Genomic DNA, 8,465 nt, shown 5'->3' on the forward strand with positions numbered 1-8,465 from the left:
CCGAAGGGTCTTCACTGAGACCGGACCAGAGGGTCCAACAAGCCATGAGACTGGAGGGTCCCACTGAGACACATAGACCGGAGGGTCTTACAGAGTTATAGCCTCGAGTGGCTAATGAGTTGTATGTGGTATTTTGGGGAACTCACTAAGCTTCGTGCTTACCGTGTTATGTGTTATGTGTTTCAGTCACTTCTAAGGATCACGGGAGGGCGTAGACATGATTGTACACACACATCAGAGTTTAGGTTATGATTTAGAGGATCCTGGAGATTGATATATATATATATATATATATATATATATATATATATACATATATATATATATATATATATATATATGCAGTCTTTGATTATGATATTTGATGATTGAAATTGTGACATTTTGAGATTTTATTACTGTGATAAATGTTTTCTTTTAAATTGGAAATTGTGGGTTGAAAATTTACGTCGTTACAAGTTGGTATCAGAGCCTTGGTTTGAGGGATTCAGATGCACCTCCAGGTATGTTTGGACTCAAACAGAGGATTTGAGAAAAAATTTCAAAAACAAATAATTTTTCAAAAATGGGAAAAAGTTTAAGATAAAACGAGTTGGAGCAGTGTGTACAATGAGCCAGAGCCCGAACGGTGATTTACCAAAATACCCTTACTTTTGTGTTATGAGATATTATGCATGCTAGAGAGTAGGCTAGGTATTTCATATATTAGGACTAGAGTGGCCAGATTTGTGATGCCTTAGCCTAGGAGTTGGTTCTATATGTGATTTGCTTTGAGTATGAGTATTTAGAGAGATCACCTAGATGAGCTTGTGCAAGGTATACTGTGAGAGTAAGGAATAAGTATGTTAGTGTAGCTGATCATACCTAAATACTAAGGTGAGTACAAGGCGAGTATAAGGCGAGTACCAGTGTCTTTTACCCAAGATAAAGGACAAGAAAAATTGTTTGTAAAAAGTTTTATGGTGTCAATGTAGTTTCCAACCTTTTATAGAGGTCAAAGGGATACCCTATGTTAAGTTTTAAGCTCAAGGTGGAAACTACCTAAAGTTAAATTCGTAGCGTAGTAGAGAAGTCTCATGTATTGGTAGCAATGGGTTAAACCTCCGTGTCCCCTCGTGAGTTGAATCGGAAATGCTCGCCAATGGTATTCATGTGACTACTCGTGGAAACTCATATACCTCCTAACGCGATGCTCCAATTGTCTCTCGCGTCGGTATCAGAACGCTTTCCTAGTTGTAACTCTAGTATGAAGACGATGAAGAGGTATTGAGGAATAATTGGTAAAGGTTTCGACTTAATATTATTACTAGTGTATATCTGTTAGGGTGCAAAGTCATGCTTGGATGTAGTGTTTTAGGCTTTCCTCTTTGTATGTGTAACTGGGTTGAGTCTTTCCTATAAATAGGAAGTGAGTGACTCCCATTATGAAAGTGACCCATTTGGAGTGTTAGACTAGAGAGAGAAATTGTATACAAACCCATTTGTATAATCTTTCTAGATCTAATAAGAGCTTACAAAGATTTATTTACTCCTTGTGTTCTTGATTTTGCATGATGATTCACTAGATCTTTCTAATTTCGCACATGCCATCATAATCAACACTACTACAATTGGTATCAGAGCGGGTGTTCTTGATTTGATCAAGAATTGATCCTTGATGGCTATTTTGATTCGGTGATTCTTCATGTTCTTATTGATTCTCGTGTTTTGAGAGTGTTTTGTGTTCTTGAAGTCGAATTTTTCTTTGATTTTATCCATAATTCGACTTTCTCTCTCTAGAATACTTGTTTGTATCACTTTCTCTCACTAGAATTTGATTCATATTCACTTTCTCTCTCTAGAAAACCCAAGTTCATATCGATTGATCAAAGATGAAAGAAACAATTTGTGAAGTTTTTTTATGGAGGATTATCCATGGTCATTTAGTTTTGAAGGAATTCTCAATTGTTTTGTAACCGGGTATTTCAAACAAAATACACTCATTTCTAGTATGAAATGTGAATGTGGAAAATTCAATGGTTATCCTCTTAGTCATGATCATCATAAGACGTTGCTTAATCATTTGGTAACAACTTATCATGAAAGAAGAAAGAAGAAGAAAGATGATGAAGTAATTGAAGGAATTCGTCTTGATGAATGCATATTTGGTGATAATGTTCTTGCTTCTTACCCGGATGTTCTTGATGTTCAAGAAAAAGGAGTTCAAGTTGATTTTCAAGATGAAATTTTTTTTTGCTCAATTGGAGTTCAAACCGATGATATTTGGTGTTCTTGTGATTCGTTTGAAGGAATGATTCCTTATCGGAAGCCGGTGATCCAAGAAATTCACAAGTATCAAACTCCAAAAGATTTGATTCAAATTCACAAAGTTGATGTTGTGAAAAGTGGGTTTGTTCATGAAGTCAAGTCTTCAAGATGCAAAAAGATGAGAAAGAAAAAGTGGAAGAAGATTAATCGGAAAAATAAGCGGGTTTACTCACAAAAATCGTCAAATGTTGTGAAGCCGAAATCCGTGAAACAAATTTGGGTTCCAAAGCAACAATCTCCAAGTGTTGAATTGAATTTAAACTCAAAACCCAAATGTGTTGGTGGTTCTTTTAAAGATGTTCTTGGATCGTTGAAGAACACGAAGAACACGAAGAATGAGTTGTACATCTCGCATGGTGGGTGGTACAATGTTCAATTTGAAGATTTTCTCATTCCGAAAAAAGAACCAAGATCTTCCAAATTTGATTTGTTCGTTGAAAGTGGATCTCGATTCGTCAAAAAGGTATCACAAATTCTTAAATGGATTCCAAAACGTCCATGATTTCAATTCGTGCTTTGTATTTTTCATTTTTGATCGATTTGTTTCGTTGGATCTAATCCGTTTCAATCCCATTGATGATCCAATACTTTTTTTTAGATCAAACCCAAAAAAAATCAAAAATCAATTATGTTACTATTCACGTATTTTAAGCCCAAAATCTTGAGTCGGTTACTGTTCATCAATCAATTTTCAAACCCATAGATTCTGATATGTTACTATTCATCTACTCTAATCCATTACTGTTCATCGATTAAAATGGACCCAAAATTGTCGTTCAAAAGAGTATTTATCTTTCATTCTGATGACTCTCGCATCCGAAATAGTCAAATTGACACTCTGGAATTGCGATCGAATCTTTGTTGTGTTCCAGATGAACTGATTTTGGTTGTCGACTTAAATCGTATCGCATTGTAATTGATATGGATCAGTTTGTACACTCGCATTACCGAGGTGTACGTTTGTTCCAAGTTCATTTCCAATCTTCATCTATTGTTCATTCATCAAGTGATAGTTCACGATTTTTGAATCTATGTGTATATGATGAAATCGATTTTTAGACTTAGAAATCAGAAATTGGTTCTTGAATCTTGATGATCTTGGTCAAGAATTCACAAATATCGAATCGTTGAAATGTTGTTGTCGATGATTGATGATGAGCAGGTTTTGATTTAAGAATGAAATACAGTTTGATAACGAACTGGAAAACGAAGTTCTTGATTTTGGATGTTGATAATCGGGTTTGAGATAATATCGATTTGTGATGATTGACGTTGTTCTTGATTGATTGTCAAGGATCGATGTTCGAAGACTTGATATTGGAATTGATTATGCGAAGTCAAGGATTTGAAAGCGTCAAATTGATTTGTGTTTATTAATCAAGAGCATTTGAAGTCAGTTTTGATTTCAGATACCCAGTTATGGTTGAAATCGAAATCAATTTTGTTGAATTGTCTGGTGATTTTGCTTTAGAATGCTTTGGGTCGGTTAACTGAAATCGAAGTTTTGATGATTCGTTTTTAATTTTGGGGTTCTTGTACTGAAAGAAAAGAACACATGACAAATCGTGTATGGAATGGGTTGTTAAAGAGGTTGATGAATTTGGATTTGAAGGATTGACAATAGATAGTTTGTAGATGCGAAGACATAAACAATCGAGAGTAGTTTCTTTTGCGTCTGAAATCCTTTAGGGAAGAAGAAGGCTTTGATTCTATGATGGTTGATTGGGTTTGGAATTGAAAAGTTTGATTGAACACTTGTATTGCGAATAATCCATGGAGATAAGGAAGATGTGAAGGTGATTAAGGTCAAACTTACTTCGCATTTGGTTCTTGGAATAAAGATGCGAAGTTTTATTATACATGGTTCGCATATACAATAGTGATGTTGTTCATTCGCATTTGTTGAAGTTGATGTGCGAAAGATTATTCGCATTTGTTGAAGAACTGTATAAACGTTAACATGCGAAGCTTTGACTGGAACATGCGAAGTATTTCACTGGTTCATGAATTGGGGAAGAAAACACACATGTTTCGCAATTAGTCCCTGAAATTTCAAAAACATAGCAAAATTGACCCAACTTCGCAAATGGGCAATAAAAGCTGAGAAATTGTTGAAATTTCATTTCCCATACCTACTGTTTATGCGAATTGGCAAATTTTAACCAGTTTCACATTTGGGGTAAAAATTTTGAGAAATGGGAATATTTTCGAATCTGGTCCCTGCAGTTTGTGCGAATTTACGATTTATGCCCGGTTTCGCAAATGGTCTAGAATTTCGCATATTTGTCTGTTTTTGGCACAACGGGTCCCTGCAAGTTTCAGAAAGTGACAATTTCCACCCGGATTTTGAAAAATCTTGCAACTTTCACTCAAAAAGTCAAAAATTTTCATAAATTGGAAATTTTTGTGGCTTTTTCGTGATTGTCTTTCCGTGCAAGATTTTTGGTGATTCATTTTTGGTACACATCAAGGGGAGTATTGTGAAGATTATTCCTCGGGCGCTTCTCATCCTTAGTGGGTTTTATAATCATTTTTTGATTATAAAAAGGGGGAGAAATGATGGGTATTCGAAGCTTCTCGGGTTTATCGAATATTCATTTGCGGATTTGAAGACCGGTGTTACTTCGAGGGTGAGTTTGGTCTTGATCGCGCTAGATCGTTGGAGATTAAAGCCGAACATCCAATCCTAACTTTGAGGGGGAGATTGTTAGGCTGCAAAGTCATGCTTGGATGTAGCGTTTTAGGCTTTCCTCTTTGTATGTGTAAATGGGTTGAGTCTTTCCTATAAATAGGAAGTGAGTGACTCCCATTATGAAAGTGACCCATTTGGAGTGTTAGACTAGAGAGAGAAATTGTATACAAACCCATTTGTATAATCTTTCTAGATCTAATAAGAGCTTACAAAGATTTATTTACTCCTTGTGTTCTTGATTTTGCATGATGATTCACTAGATCATTCTAATTCCGCACATGCCATCATAATCAACACTACTACAATATCTAGCTACTAATCTTACATCTAAAGTCAATAGCTATAGATGAATACTCATTCTCATTACTAAGTGCATTTCTCCTAGAGTGGCTAGTGATATAACCTAAGTGGTTAACCTAGCACTTGATAAGGGATAAGAATATTTCTAAATAAAGGCATTGATATAAAAGTTCACTTAGTTTCTAAGTGCATCTAGATGAATGCCTATAATATGCAATGCCCGTACGCACACCGAATTTTTTTTCAAAAGTTTAAGTTGAAAATTGTTTTCAACATAATTCCACTATAACCGTTTCCAACCTCACATTAACTTTCCTTAATTAAGCATAGTTGGCCAGGCTATACTTAAATAAAGTCCAACAATGCATACTCGAATTAGTTATACCAGTAGTATGTTCTATATTTTAAAAATATTTTGAAATTTTTTTGGCTATAGTTGTGGTTCTCCAAAGGAAAATCGCTATTCTCTATAACCTTCGGCTCTGATACGATTTCTGACATACCCCGCTAAAGCGGAAATACAGGGCATGACAGTACAAAATGTTTCATAGCAAAATATAAAGACAACACCAACCATAGTATTAAAAAGCATTATATATTTACAATGGGTTTGAACAACTTTTAAAAGAAATTACAATGTGAATTGAAATACAACACATGTGAATGCTCCTAAAAGTGATGTGTCCCTAAGTGCTACTTACTCAATGATTCCTAAAAAAGCATGTATAACGAGTGTTAACTATAAAAATAGTTGGTAAGTACTCACATGTTTATAACATAATATAGTTTGAAATCATGATAATCAGAATATTGATAACAGTTTCCATAAACAATGTTGATTTCTAAAATAAATAAATAAGTTTTCATGAATAGAAGTTCGTTGCTGAAGTGGGTAATAAAGTTTCCATAAATAGAAATATATTGCAAAAATGAGTAAATAAGTTTGCATAAACAAAGTTCGCTGTCATCATGAGAGATAAAGTATGTTGCCTAAATGAGATGTAACGTTCATATTCTCATAGGAAATAAAGTCTCCATAAATAGAAATATATTGCAAAAAATTAGTAAATAAGTTTGCATAAACAAAGTTCGTTGTCATCATGAGAGATAAAGTAAGTTGCCCAAATGAGATGCAACGTTCGTATTTTAATGTGAAATAAAGTTTGTTGCTAAAACGAGATACAAGTTTCGTATGTGCATAATGATTCTACCATGAGTTCACAACCTAAGCCTAATGACTGAGGGTGCCCTCTTCTATATCTATTACTAACATATGGAAATATGGTAAAATGCACTCAAGCGAATCGTGCGAGTGAGTAGCTGTCTATCTCCTAATAGCGCTATCCATAATGACCATGAGCTCAAATGAGTTAATGAATTGTGTGAACTGATTCCAGGGACTTAAATGCGATAAGGCCTCATGAATTAACAATAGCATACACATACACAGAAAAATATAGCAACCAAGTTTGATACAAGTCAAATTAAATACAACAGACAGTAAATAGGTTTTGGACATGCTTTTCAACCCCAAAACATTTAAAACCCGAAAATAGGGAGAGTTGTGAGTACTTATAATACATTTAGATGATGCAAATTGTGCCTTGAGCTACGTTCCACTCGTACCACTATCGATTCCTACAATAATGGTATATGCTAGTGAGTCTCTATGTCGAAATCTAATGCTAATATACTAAATTCTACATATAGAGAAATGCCAAATTTTTGCTCTAATATTGGTTTTATATTAAATGGGTAACAATTTTTCTGAAATGGTGATATTTTATAACTCATGTGATTAAGATAATTTTAGCTATTATTTTCCAGGTTTTTGTAATATTAATTGAGAGTATTTCAACACATATAAAAGGTGTTTTAAACACCTAAAAATCCAAAAATATTATCAAACAGTTTCGAAAATTCATCAAATTTTACATTTTCATTCCAAATACAGTAGAGGTCTTCCAAAAATTTTACCTTGAATTTTTGATGTGATTAACGATTTTTTCAAAATTTTAAGCCTTCATAACAATATAAATTTGTGAAAAATAGTATCCAAATGATAAAAATTCTCGAACTTTTTATAATGCTGCCTTTAAACATACTTAAGCTGGGAAAAATATAAAAATGACTTTCTAAGTAGGTTAACCCGATTTTATGTTTTTTGGGCATTTATTCTAACAAAAATGGAAATAAATAGAATACAGTTTCCAAAATTTTCCAAACTTTTTGTAACACTGTTATTATACATATATAAGCTGTAAAAAATATAAAAGATATTTTTCAATTGATTTTGCTTTTTTCTTTGTTTTATTGTCTTGAATAATTATTAATTGGTGAATAATTATCACACATTTCAATTAAATTACCAAAAAAAATTTAAACTTCATTTACAGTGTACATAATCTGGGTAAAATACCAATGGTGATTTCTATATAATGTAATCCGATTTTGTGGATTTAAGTGTATTTAATCTTAAAAAATGGAAGAAAAATAGCATACATAATAGAAAATCATCCAAACTTTTATTTAGTGTTCTAATATATTATAAGGTCTTTTGGATTAGTAGAACTATTGGACCCATTATTTGTTCATTATAAATACAAACATCGGGGAAAAATAGGCATACATTATGAAAAATTTTGAAAATATTTTTCAAAGTACTCCACCTGAGGAAGGATCTGCGAAAAATCTTAGATTGCCTTTTCAAATTCCATAAAGTGGTTTTATGATTTATTTGAAATAAAAAAAATTCAAAACCATTCCAAACAATAACGAAAATTGATGAAACTCACTGATATGTCATCATCTACTTTAGGGGTGATCCATGAATTTACCTAGGATTTATAGACCTCAGAAAGTATTTTATATGATTTATTTCCCTATTTTATTGCAATAATTATAATAATTTGAGAAAAATGAATTAATTTATGAAAATTTCCAGATCATCTTTTTTTGTTGTCTATATTCTGGAAAAAAATCGGATTTGATCAGAAAAGAATGTTTAGAAATTTATTTGTGAATAAATCTTTTTTGACATATTTAAAAGCTTTTTAACAACATACTTTGATGATTAAGCCTCTAAGCTTGAAGATCATCACATGCATGTTGGTTTTTGGGTGAAATTCTACAACCATCATCATAAAAATCATGGTTATTAACAAAC

This window comes from Lactuca serriola, chromosome 2 (genome assembly GCF_051521515.1).
Source record: "Lactuca serriola cultivar US96UC23 chromosome 2, Lser_US96UC23_V15, whole genome shotgun sequence".
In the NCBI taxonomy this organism is placed as follows: domain Eukaryota; kingdom Viridiplantae; phylum Streptophyta; class Magnoliopsida; order Asterales; family Asteraceae; genus Lactuca; species Lactuca serriola.